Here is a 13,489-nt window from a genome sequence, read left to right on the forward strand (position 1 = left end):
ACATGTATGTGGTCAAAGACCTGGTGCCGGTGAGTATCGACAGGAGAAGAAGCCGTATTATTACCATACATTTCATATCAGAAAGACCTGAGAGGCAACTGTTCCAGTACTTATGCTCACACCAGATAGAGGGATGTAACTCTAAAAGTGCTGAACTTCTTAGCTGATAAAACATCTATGTGTTGAATCACCCAATAATAAAATGTGACATTCTGTAGTTTTGTCTCATATTCATCTTTTAATCATATTTGTATATGTCTTGACTCCACAGCCAACAGAGCAATTTTGTCTTTACTGTTCCAATACTTTTGGAGGGCACTGTATATAAACGGGCCTGTTTTAGGCTTTTCCTTATTTTTATATTTTAGACGTGATGAAAAATGACTCGCCATCTCCTCGTGGGACATGCCTTTAGAGATAAATGCATCTTTAGGGATTACATAATGAAAAAGTTTTTGTTTTCGATTAAGTAGTAATTTAAAGCTTTCTATAGATATATTTATCATATTTGTGACTCAATTTGTTGAGTTTCGGTTCATCATTGTGCTCCTGTTCAAGATGAGACTGCAAGCGCATGCTCTGTTTTCCTATTTATTTTATAAAAGCACAAGGTATTATTGATATTGTGAATGCACACAAATAAAAGTAGACCCTTTACAGTTCCGAATGATGTATTACTCTTACCTTTATGAGCAAAAATGATGGCATATTTTAAGTTGTTTATCAAGAAAAAAATGCAAGTGACCGCTCTGGCACCTCCATGTCCTGCAAAGTGGTGGTTACTTAAAAAAAAAAAAAAAATCCTTTATTATATGTTGTGCGAAGTGGTCTATAATCTCTTCATCATATTTACAAATTGAATCGTAGTTTTGGGTTGTCAGAATAGCTGCATAAGAAATATTAAGAATAAAATTCAGAGTATGTTCATATTGTGATCCAATATGTAGCACCTGTGTACTCAAATGCAATACATAAGCTGGAGTTTTAGGTTCTCACGGAGTGGGAAATATAAAATTATACATATATAAAAAGAAATATAAAATTACTGTATACCGGAGACCAGATCTTAGATTCAGGTGAAGGAGATTCTTGCAAATGACAAAAGCTAAGTATTAAAAGTATTCTTTCCTACTGTTTTATTTTTTTAGTAAAAATGATAAATGAGTTGAGAAATAAGTTAGTGTGGTGTAGTGGATCAAGTTGAGTTTGATAGTCTTTTATGAATAATAAAAGTTCATTAATTGATTATACTTATTTTGAATTTGATAATTTCAGAGTTCACTTTTTTTCACAGATAAGAAAACAAATTCATCAAGCAAAGAAAAAAAAAGTAATATGATGATACTGAACACAAAATATAAACCAAACACAATAGAAATGTGGCACGAGTCAAAACTCACCAAAACTGCTGTTTCTCATTCATCTCATTTTCCTTTAGGTCCACAAACAGGTAAATATCATCTTTCTTCTCTTTCAGGGTCTTAAAATCAACTGATTAGTTACATATTTTAGTCAGTAATCTCTTTAATAATACTAATATTAATAATATAAAGATAATACTAATCTTAATTAAAATTAAAGACATTATTTACAACATCATTAGGGTACTTTATAGCACTTTCAAAGGATAAAATTTTTTATTAAACTTTAAATTTTAAAAAATTAAAGTTTATTTCTTTATGGAACCTTATAAAAATTGTTCTATTTAGCACCAAAAGGGGTTCTGCTATTGCTAAAAGCTGGAGAACCCTAATTTGGAATCAATTTTATCCAAGTGATGGACTTGATTTTGTTATTTTCAAAGCAATAGCCTACTTGCTTCTACTAATATTTATTGAAATCACTGCATGTTAAATAAAACTTTACTAAATCAAAAATAAATAACTATCAATAATAAAAAATACAAAAATATGGAAGAATGTAGGTAAGTTAACACATCTCCTCATGTAGCCGCCTTAGCACCTAGCAACAACAGTCATGTAAAGTGCAGAAATTATGTAAATAAATTATTGTAAACATTATTTGATATAAAAAAAAAAAATTCCACCATCAAATATTAGTGATTCACATTTCACAAACTTACGTGTATATGAACTATATAACACTATACTCTCAATACACAACAGTTACACAAATGAATTAGATCAATCAATGCATTTATTTCCATTCAAAGGGATAGAAAACAAATTAAGAATATTAGTCTAAAACGATTCCTTATCTTATAGCTCCATCTAGTGGACAAGATTAATATCAAAGCCTTCAGGTTGCAGTTGAAATTGCTGATGATTTAGAGCAGTGGTTATAATACCAAAAATACAATTATAATTGTTCAGGAGGAGAACAGCAAATTCTAAACCAGGAGTTCTCATCTGATTAGGGTCTGATTAAGACATCTTGCCATACCAAAAGGGGACGTTTCTGTAGAATGACCCAGCTATGTTATGACTGTATGGGGTGGGGATAGTTGTAACAGTTCATTAAAAATGTTACAACAACTTCTAATGATGATTCCAATGAGTCCATTTATCCAATCACATCCTCTGAGGCAAAGTCATGTGAGGTTTTTGTTGCACATCAAGGGATTTATGTAAAATGTGTTTCCATCAGATTCTAAAAACACAGGATGAGATGGAGACTCCCTGTGCGAGCACATGCGAGTTACTGGTGGACTTGTCGGTGAATGGTGGATGGTAGATTCGTGAGAAGAATTGGATTTACGGGACGCATCATCAGTAGTGTTCCTCTGGGTCATGGGGTGTTTCGGCCTTTGACACTATACACCCTCTCCAGAGGCGGCCAGCTCTAGGTTGATCAGACCTCAGCTTGCGTCCCGAGTCCAATTAACCATGAGAGTCACCTTGTTGTCAAGTGGACATCTCAGGGGACTGTGCATGGCAGAGACGTCCTGTTCCCTGAGCCAAGCCAAAGCCGTCTTATCTCCTGGCACACTACTTGGGGGCCCAGCTGGGGTCGTTCCTCTTCAGCCAGAGCCACTGGCTGCTTCTTTCTGCTGCCTCTGATGCAGCTTTAACGGCTGTGCGCTGGTTCTGGCCCTTAATTCCCAGGTCCCTCAGCAGTTTTGTGGTAGATGTTCCCACAAACCCTCTGCACCCAACCTCCACTGGGCGGACTTCCACGTTCCAGCCACAATGTTTTGCTTCGGCGGCTAGGTCGGCATACCGTAGGTGCTTCCGCTCATATGCCTCCTCCATGGAATCCTCCCAGGGTACGGTGAGTTCGATTATGTATACTTTCTTTATGGAGGGGGACCAGAGCACCAAGTCAGGCCTCAAGGAGGTAGTGGCAATCTCTGAGGGGAACACCAGCTGTTTCCCAATGTCTGCCAACATCTTCCAGTCGCGCGCTAGGCACAGCTGGCTTCTCTCTGATGGTGTGGAGTTGCTCCTGGCAGCTGTAGTCCCTTCACGGACGAAGGCAGTTGCCCATGGTGTTATTGAGGTGTTAGACATTGGCAGTGACAGGGCATTGATGCTAGATCGTTTTTCCTCCAGTGTGGCAGCAAGGCCCTTCAAAACTTGATTGTGGCGCCAAGTGTATCGTCCTTGGGTAAGGCTGGTTTTACACCCGGTGAGTATGTGCCGGAGGGAGGCTGGCCTGGAGCACAGGATGCACCCAGGATCTTCGCCAAACCACTGATGGAGATTAGCTGGTGTTGGGAGGACATCATATATGGCTCTGATGGTAAAGCTCAAATTCCTCGCTTCCATGGCCCATATATCCCTCCAGCTCAATCTCCTCCTTTCGACACTCTCCCACCGTGTCCACAGTCCCTGTTTGCCGAGGGCGACTGCCTTGGCCCATCTTGCCATTTCCTCCTGACGCCGCACTTCCTCCACCACCATCTTCCTCCGTGCTGGAGCAGTGGCGTTTCTCCAGGCTGGACGACTAGTTGTTAGTCCAAGGCCTCCTCTTCCTTGCTGCACGTTCCCCACAATATCAGCATGTCTGAGAGCTGCTGTTGCCTCCTCTACTGCTCTTGCTGGTCTCCACTTGCGCCCAGTAACCAGGGTCGGTGCATTTCCTCTGATCACTGGATCTTTGGATTCGTTCAAGGTCATCTGCAGACGTGTTTTAGCACACTTGAACTCCTCTGTAAGGCTGGTGAGGGGCAGCTTGAGGACGCTGTCTCCGTAGAGGCTTATGGTGGTGAGGCAGCGCGGAACTCCAAGCCATTTCTTGATGTGGGCTGTGACTCTTCTCTCCAGCTTCTCTACTGTTGTGATGGGCACCTCATAGACTGCCAGGGGCCACAACACTCGGGGTAGTAGCCCATACTGGAAGCACCAGGTCTTCAATTTCCCAGGTAATTGGGTGTTGTCAATCGCCTGTAGGCCTGCATTGATATCATTACGCAGTTGCTTCACCTGGTCTTTGTCTTTCAGGCTTGCGTCGTAAAGCCTTCCGAGACTTTTGACTGGCTGCTCAGATACAGTGGGGATTGGGTCATCACCGATGAAGAACTGCAAGTCAGTAAGCACTCCCTTCACCACTGAGATGCTGCGTGACTTAGATGGTTTAATCTTCATACGGGCCCAACTGATGTTCTCCTTGAGTTTTCTGAGTAGCCTCCTGGTGCATGGAACGGTGGTAGTTAGGGTGGTGATGTCGTCCATGTAGGCTCTGAGGGGAGGAAGGCGCCGACAAGAGCCAAGTCTTTGCCCACCTACAACCCATTTTGAGGCTCGGATGATGACCTCCATCGCCATGGTGAAAGCCAAGGGAGAGACGGTGCATCCAGCCATGATGCCTACTTCCAGGCACTGCCATGAGGTGGTAAATTCAGGCGTAGTAAAGCAGAATTGCAGGTCCTGAAAGTAGCCTTTGACCAGGGTTGTGATGGTGTCCGGGATGTTAAAGAACTCAAAAGTAGTCCAGAGGAGCTCATGGGGCACAGAGCCGAAGGCATTTGCAAGGTCCAGGAAGATCATGTGGAGGTCCCTTTTCTCCATCTTTGCCATTTGGATTTGGTGCCAGATCATGCTGGCATGTTCTAGGCAGCCAGAGAAGCCAGATATTCCTGCCTTCTGTACCGATGTATCCACATACTCGTTTCTGCACAGGTATTCGGCCATCCTTTGTGCAATGACCCCGAAGAAGATCTTACCCTCCACGTTAAGCAAGGCAATGGGGCGGAACTGGTTGATGTTTGCTGCATCCTTCTCCTTTGGGATAAGGATCCCACCTGCCCTACGCCACGCTTTGGGTATGATCCTCTTCTGCCATATTGTCCTCATGAGGCTCCAGAGAAACCTGCTAACATCTGGTGCGTTCTTGTACACTTTGTATGGGACTCCGTTTGGCCCAGGCGCTGATGCTGTTCGTGCCCGATGGACGATCTTCTCCACCTCTTTCCACGTTGGAGGACCGATCTCAAATTGATGCTCTGGAGGGTCGATTGGTGGAATGTCTGGAGGGATGGTCAGGTGTTCATAGCGCTTTGGATCAGAGTGCATTGATCTCAAGTGCTCCTCCAGGTCATTCTTTGTTGTTCTTAGAACTCCACTTTTCTCCTTGGTGAAGAGAGTTTTCAGGAACTTGAAGGGATCTTTATAGAACCGTGTTCTTGTTTGTTCTTTATTCCTCCTCCTTTTCCGTAAATTCTCTGCTCTGCGGAGGGATGCCAGACGTGTTTTAATGTCAGCTTGGAGGGTGCTTATGCCCTCCTTTTCCACTTCCGAGGCCTTCTTCCAAAGTTTCCTGAGTTGTCTCCTTTCTTGCACAAGGCACTTGATTTCCTGTTGCCTCCTGGAGACTGGTGGAGTGGGAACCTGTTTAGTGACTTTCGGCTCTAGTACCCCAAAGCGTTCTGTTCCATATTGATAGATGATGTTTCCCATATTCTCTAACTTCTTCTCCACTGTGCCTCGAAGTTGTTCGAGGGACAGGGTCAGATCTTTATTCACCGTTTCCCACAGCTTTTTCTCTGCAGCACCGGGCCACTTCACACGCAGTCTGCAACTTGGAAGTCTCCGCTCGACTGCAGGTCGGGGAGGTTGGGTGGGTTCCACCGCTGATGTTTGTTCCACCGCTAGCTCTGTGCTTGAGTTTGCCTCTTCCACGACGGGGGTACTGATGCCCTCCAAACTATGGTTTTCATCCAGTTGGTGAGCTTCACTCGACTGATTTGACCCCTTCCGCAGGAAGTAGTCAATGCGAGGCCCCGGTCTCTCTTCCCTCAAGCACCTTTTCTTTCCCTGGTGAATCCTCAGACCCCGAAAAGATGTTACTCTCCTCCATCCACAGCTACATACCTGCAGCTTGTGGTCCGATGCTGTGGCAGAGCTTGCTCTGCTTGCTGTGGTATTCTCTTGCGCTGTGCTGTCTTTGCTCGTAGTCAATTCCAGTCCAGTCGTTACCGTTTTGTCAGCCGATGAGTCTTCTTCCGCCCCCGCTCTCGCAGACTCTGGGGGTGTTCTCTTTGTTCGATTCTTCGTAGCTAATGGGGGGTGTCTCTGACTTGCTGCAAGGCATGAGAGACTACAGTCGTGGGCAGCTAACCCAAGACTGTCCCGTTGGGGTCTATTCCCTCCTGCCAGCTGTCTCTCCATGCTGTCACAAGGACTTTCCCCTGTCGTCAGCTGATCTTTCTCAGCAGTCACTGGACAGGTCCAGATAATCAGATTCTAAAAACACAGGATGAGATGGAGACTCCCTGTGCGAGCACATGCGAGTTACTGGTGGACTTGTCGGTGAATGGTGGATGGTAGATTCGTGAGAAGAATTGGATTTACGGGACGCATCATCAGTAGTGTTCCTCTGGGTCATGGGGTGTTTCGGCCTTTGACACTATACACCCTCTCCAGAGGCGGCCAGCTCTAGGTTGATCAGACCTCAGCTTGCGTCCCGAGTCCAATTAACCATGAGAGTCACCTTGTTGTCAAGTGGACATCTCAGGGGACTGTGCATGGCAGAGACGTCCTGTTCCCTGAGCCAAGCCAAAGCCGTCTTATCTCCTGGCACACTACTTGGGGGCCCAGCTGGGGTCGTTCCTCTTCAGCCAGAGCCACTGGCTGCTTCTTTCTGCTGCCTCTGATGCAGCTTTAACGGCTGTGCGCTGGTTCTGGCCCTTAATTCCCAGGTCCCTCAGCAGTTTTGTGGTAGATGTTCCCACAAACCCTCTGCACCCAACCTCCACTGGGCGGACTTCCACGTTCCAGCCACAATGTTTTGCTTCGGCGGCTAGGTCGGCATACCGTAGGTGCTTCCGCTCATATGCCTCCTCCATGGAATCCTCCCAGGGTACGGTGAGTTCGATTATGTATACTTTCTTTATGGAGGGGGACCAGAGCACCAAGTCAGGCCTCAAGGAGGTAGTGGCAATCTCTGAGGGGAACACCAGCTGTTTCCCAATGTCTGCCAACATCTTCCAGTCGCGCGCTAGGCACAGCTGGCTTCTCTCTGATGGTGTGGAGTTGCTCCTGGCAGCTGTAGTCCCTTCACGGACGAAGGCAGTTGCCCATGGTGTTATTGAGGTGTTAGACATTGGCAGTGACAGGGCATTGATGCTAGATCGTTTTTCCTCCAGTGTGGCAGCAAGGCCCTTCAAAACTTGATTGTGGCGCCAAGTGTATCGTCCTTGGGTAAGGCTTAGCTTATATGGGCATATCTTCTTATTTGATAAAAACTATATCCACCTCAAATAACCACATACGGTTTTTTGTACATATTTAGAAATTATGCGCATCTTGACATTTCCATCCAGCATTTTCTATGTGTAATTCATATAAAAAAATAGGTAGATGGCAACACAGCAAGTGACTGAACCCTTGTGTGACAAGAATACAGTACAGGAATACACACACACACACACACACACGTAGGTTGTAACAACGGAACTCTTTGGAGCTCAAGTTGGAGCTAAACTCTGCAGGACACCAGCCCTCCAGGACCGAGTTTGGACAGCTCTGACCTAGACCATACAAATAACAAATGAATTATTATTTTTACAAATAATTGTTTGAATTGCGAACGTAGTCGCTACTGGAAAGCTTTAAGACCACACGGAATCCTCTGCCGCCTGGTCGCTCCTGCTTAACAGCGAGTGGGATTTCAGTAAATCAGTTTGGGCGAATGCAGAGATGTGATTGATCATGAGCACAACATCCAGCTGCAAATCATACAAACTAACTGAGGGAAGACGCCTTTCACTATTGTAATTGAATGTTGTTAAATAGAGAAACAAAATTATACATTTTTAAAAATTTAACTTCTAATGTAGCTATTAAACTTGGACCTCATTAATTAAAAACAAATTCAAGCACCAAAAGCAGACCACACCCACAATTTTTATTTTTATTTTATTTTCATGCATTCATTGACATGGTTGCAAATTCTTGCAATAAAATTTTAGTTCAATTTTTTTTTAAGTGCAATTGTTTAAAAATACTTTGACTGACGTTTAGATGTTCAGTTGTGCTTTCAAATGTTATGCCTCAGTACATCTGCCTCCTAAATTATTACTATGTGCCGTGACAATTCCATAGCCCAGGGCATCACTTAGGCTTAAGGCTGCACGGACTACAGTATTTTACAGTTTATCAGTTCACTATAATTAATACTACAATACTGTAGCATTCATGTTGTAGCTTAATATATAGTATGAACCATATGGTTCAAAAACACTATAGTATTTACTAATTACTATAGTATTTTTCATGTGTTTATTGAATTGTTTTGTTTAATTATTTCAAAATTTAAACTGCTAAATCTATTCTGACTTAAACATCCAAAGATGCAAGGTGCATTTTTGATCCACCTCAACCTATTTAGTGATAATTTGAGTGTGGTTTGGTATTTGACTGACAATTAACTTCAGCTGTGGCTCATGCCATTTAATGAGGAAGTTCACAGGCGTCATTTGCTTTAATTAGTAGCCTAGGCTATAACTTTTCGATGTGATTCTAGAGTTGTCATATTGATTTTTTTCTAGTTAGGCATTGGCTCGTGCGAGCATAATATAAGACGAACTAAACACAAAAAACGATGAGAAGTTATTAGCGGTCTATCCAACATGAATAAGTGCGGCCATCTCCCAATACTCTGTGTTTTATTATTGGCTTTTCATGGTGTTTTGTGTAGCGAATTTGCCAGGAGGAAACGCGCTCTGTTGAAGCTTAAATTTCACGACGAGATTTCAAATGGCGATATCTTCCAGTCGTTTTGGCGAAACTCAAAGCAGCGAAGAAGTGTGAAATCGATGGGAAATGGACAACTGAAAACTGCAGAGCAGACACAAACAAATAAACCGCAACATGAATGCGGCGACCGCGTCTTAACAGTTGTTCTAAAGCATGCCGATACCGTCAATATCCGAATTTATGGACGTAAGTGTGAACACCACCTCCTCAACGTCCTAACATAATTCCTATCAACCAGTATGCTTATGTCAGTGGAAATTTATGTATGCATGTATGACTTATAAGGAATGTGTTTTTGTTCTGTAGACACTTAATCAGATTAATGTAATAAGTCCTGTTTTTAAAACTACAGTTTTTCTCTTTTCTGATAGCGCATGGAGACCAGCTTAACTTGGACCGTTTGGCAGCATTTTGTGGTGTCTCCATCAAGACTACAAACACCGAAGTTCACCTGCTATTCGACTATGATTCTTGCTATATGACACATGAGGCAAGTTTTTTTCACTTAAGTCTATGTGAGTTGTTTCTGTTTGCATTGTTCCTTAGCTTTGTTCTGTTCCTTTGTTCCTTGTGTCCACTTATTAGAAGGTGTGCCCAACCAATGTCCATTGGACATCTATAGTTGTGGATGTAGCAAACATGTTTTTCACAAGCCATTTAAGTGTCCAGTAACAGGGTTTATTGTAATTGCGGCATGTGGCCCCCAAGAAAATGACCCTTTAAAACAATTTGCTTTATACTTTTTGCTCCACATTCTAGTCAACCAAACATGTGTTGTCTCTGAGCTGGTATGGGACAGATCTTGACCTGTCCTGTCCTGTAAGTGTGACCCCTCCCTCCATGATCTGTAAGAACGAAGCCATGGAATTAATGGTTTTTGATGGGACAGCAAATGAACTGTCAGTTGTATGTAAGTATTGAGTAATGGTGGGGGGTAGGTGTTTCTGTGGGGCCTGAAACGTGTGGCCTTGCTGATGTTTTACCACATTGTTTTACCAGTAAATGGAGAATGGACACCTCTGCTTTATGTGGCGACTCTATGCTGGCACCGAGAGCGGTCTAACCAAGGAGATCTTACTTTCCTCATTCCATATAAAAGCTGCGGTGTCACTGTAGGGGTAAGTGTTTTTTTTTTTATTTTTATATGCTGAGGATTTTTTTTTTTTTTTTTTAATGAGATTTTAAATTTTCTGACATGTGGTTTCAGAAAGGTAATTTCGATCTGGGTTTGAAATTAAAAGACAAGATTATCACACTGTCCTGTCCATATGAGCAAATACCAGTGCTTCCAGTCAAGGAATCAAGGCTTTCTGTGACAAACCAACCACTGCCACAAAGGGAACCTGAGGAATACCACAAGCCACCAATTGGATTTCCAACAAAAGCGCCCACTCTACATCGCAGTAGTCATTTGCTGCCTAAATTACCTTCTTTGCCTGGCTCCTTTAATCTAGCTGTAAACTTCCCATTTTCACTACCAATACCAACACGGTATGCTCGCAGAGACCATCTGACAAGTAAGCTGACAACTTCTGTTCCAACCCCTGATCCAACTGACTCGAGCTCTGAGTTTAGCTCCAGTGTTCAAAATGGACAGCCTCATGTCTCTTATGAGCAGATGCAAGAGGAAATTGCTGCTCCAGTCACTGAGGCTCCTAAATCTAAATATCAATACATGCAGTATCCTTATAAGTTTGAAAAACCTGCTTCAACTTCCCCTCAAATGGCGCCTTCTCCTACTCCGGAATATCAGCTTTCAAGAGGGTCTGTCTCTAGTGCTGCACTGTATCAGCCTTATGGGTCTGCTCAGAACTCCTCTAAACCTAATCCGCTTCAAGTAAATCCTGCTTTTGCCAATTTAGCGCAGTATATTCCTCCCGGTTATTTCCTGTGCTCTTATGACAATCAACAACCGTCAATTCACCCACATATGTTTCGGCCTTCTGATCCAAATCTGCCATTACAATATCAAAATCCTAGTTATCAAAAGCCTGACATTGCTCAACTTGCACCTGCTAATCCTGGTGTGCTTCCCATGAAAGGGTACCCAGAACAACTGACTAGTGCTGTAGCTTCTAGCCCTCATGATTCTGGTACACCACTTTTCCAGCCAGTTCAACATTTCCAGCCTTCTCAATACCAGCAGTACCTTTACCAAAATCGTTATAGGCATCAAAGTTCCACTACACCACTATCACCTACTTCTCCACTTATTCCCATAAATCTGCAGCCTCAAATAAAGCCAATTTATGCTTTTCAAGATTCAAGACCCCTCCAGCCACAGTATTACCAAAAGCCTAGTGAGCCTCTTGGGTCAGTCCAACAACCTTGGTCAACCAGTCACTTTCCTGTTAAAGGGTTGTCTGAACGGTCAAGACCATTTATGTCAGCTTCAAGCCAGGCACCCCAGTATCTCCAGTATCAGACTGGTGGAAACCAATATCTAGATCCATATCAGAGGTCTGTTGTCCATACCCCTGGCACAGGAACCTCAAGTCATTCACAATACCAGCCCAGTCAGTTTTCATATCCACCATTGAGACCAGAGATCTCTTCAACTGATATTTCCACACAAAATATGGGATCTAATCCTAAGGGATTTTTCCAGCCACGGTCCAAAGCACCAGTTTCCAGTTCATGGGCCCCAAATAAAGGTAATCGTCCTACTGTATCCTTGCCACCACCTGTGAACCGTCCTTTACGGGGCAAACCTGAGAAGCATATTGCAAAACTTCCTCACAGTCAGGGTCCTTTAGTCGGGTACAAGCAGAATCCCCATGTTCACCCTGAAAGGCCAAGTGAACCAAGAATTCAGAAGCCTCAGAATGACCCCATGCCACCACACCAGTTCTTCAGACAGGCAAGTATACAGAAGGATGTTTATGTGCCGCCACACTTCAGGTCTACCTCACAATAAGGGCAATCTGCAAAAAAGCATCACAATCTGGATCATATGTCTACATTCCTCCAGCCGCTGATGCTCACAATTAATGTAGTTCGGGGTTGGTGTACTATGTACCGTGATGTTTGTTTGGAAAAAGTGAAATCATGTGGTGTGAACGTGGCTTGATAAACCATGTGTGCTATTGATAATACAATAAATATTTTGTAAAGATTTTGTGCTCGTTTATTAATGCATTAGGCTTGAATAATTTTTTTTTTTTTTTTTCAATGGATTGTCTATCGTTAAGAGTGTAGATCTCTGAATTCGGTTTTTTTTTTTGGTCCTATAACAATCAAACATGAACCAGCTGAAAGTGACCTTAGCCCTTTTGGCGTTTACAATATGGACTCGAGAAATGTTTTTTTTTTTTTTTTTCTTTTTTTTTTCCTTTTGGGTTCAGCACTGAAGTATCTCAGACCCTTTCTTGTTCACACCACAGCTTCATAAGAACTCAAAGCTCAGCTTTCTGTGCAGCATTGAAAAGGTGGCGTCTGACTTATTGTGGACAGGGAAGGGGGTGAGGAAGCTTGCAGACCCTGTTCATGTCACCAGTCAAGACAGTCGCAGGGCTTTAACAACGCATTTTAGTCAAATTTAAAATTAAAAGGGACCACTATGTATAAAGTTAATTCAACTTTTTTTTTTTTTTTTTTTTTTTTTCTCTCATGAGATATATAAACTGTTTAATGCACATGTCAGTTATAGTCTCCGTTCTATATTAATTTGCTGCTTTCATTGACCCAGTGCATACACCAATCACTTGCGCACAGAGATTGGAGATCATGCAGTGCACACACGGAAACATTGGGAACACAGAAACATGTCAAAGCTGCTGCCACGTGACTAATATAATAGTTTTGCAAATTGCTTTTTTTGAAGTAAAACTCAAGGCTTCACATTTTGCAGAGTGAGACATTTTCTCATAAGGCAACTTTCATCTCTAATGAATTGTCAAATCAATGATACAATTCATGCATTCAAAAAATGTGATCAACTGTACTTCATCTCTGTTTAAAGCGGACAGAATGCTAGATCTCAGCTGCACACTGGGTGGTTCTTTGCATTCACATCATGCATTAAGATAATTTAACGTACAGCTAGCTGTAGATTACAAATGACAACAGAATTGTTTTGTATTAGAGTTAACAGTTGGTTTATTTTTGAAAAAAAAGTAGCAAGAGATTGAAACGTTTGAAATTACATTGGAAAATAATAATAATACAAATACATGAAAAAAGCATATATTCCATCTCAAGCATTACTGTTATGTTGGTACACAGGGCTACAAAGCAAACTGGGACCTGATTGCTTTCATAAATCAAGAGGAAATCAGAGGGGGAGGGGTCTGAGACTACTTGGTTTGTTCACATATACAAGCTGAACCACT

Source organism: Barbus barbus, assembly GCF_936440315.1.
Source record: "Barbus barbus genome assembly, chromosome: 8".
NCBI classification, from domain to species: domain Eukaryota; kingdom Metazoa; phylum Chordata; class Actinopteri; order Cypriniformes; family Cyprinidae; genus Barbus; species Barbus barbus.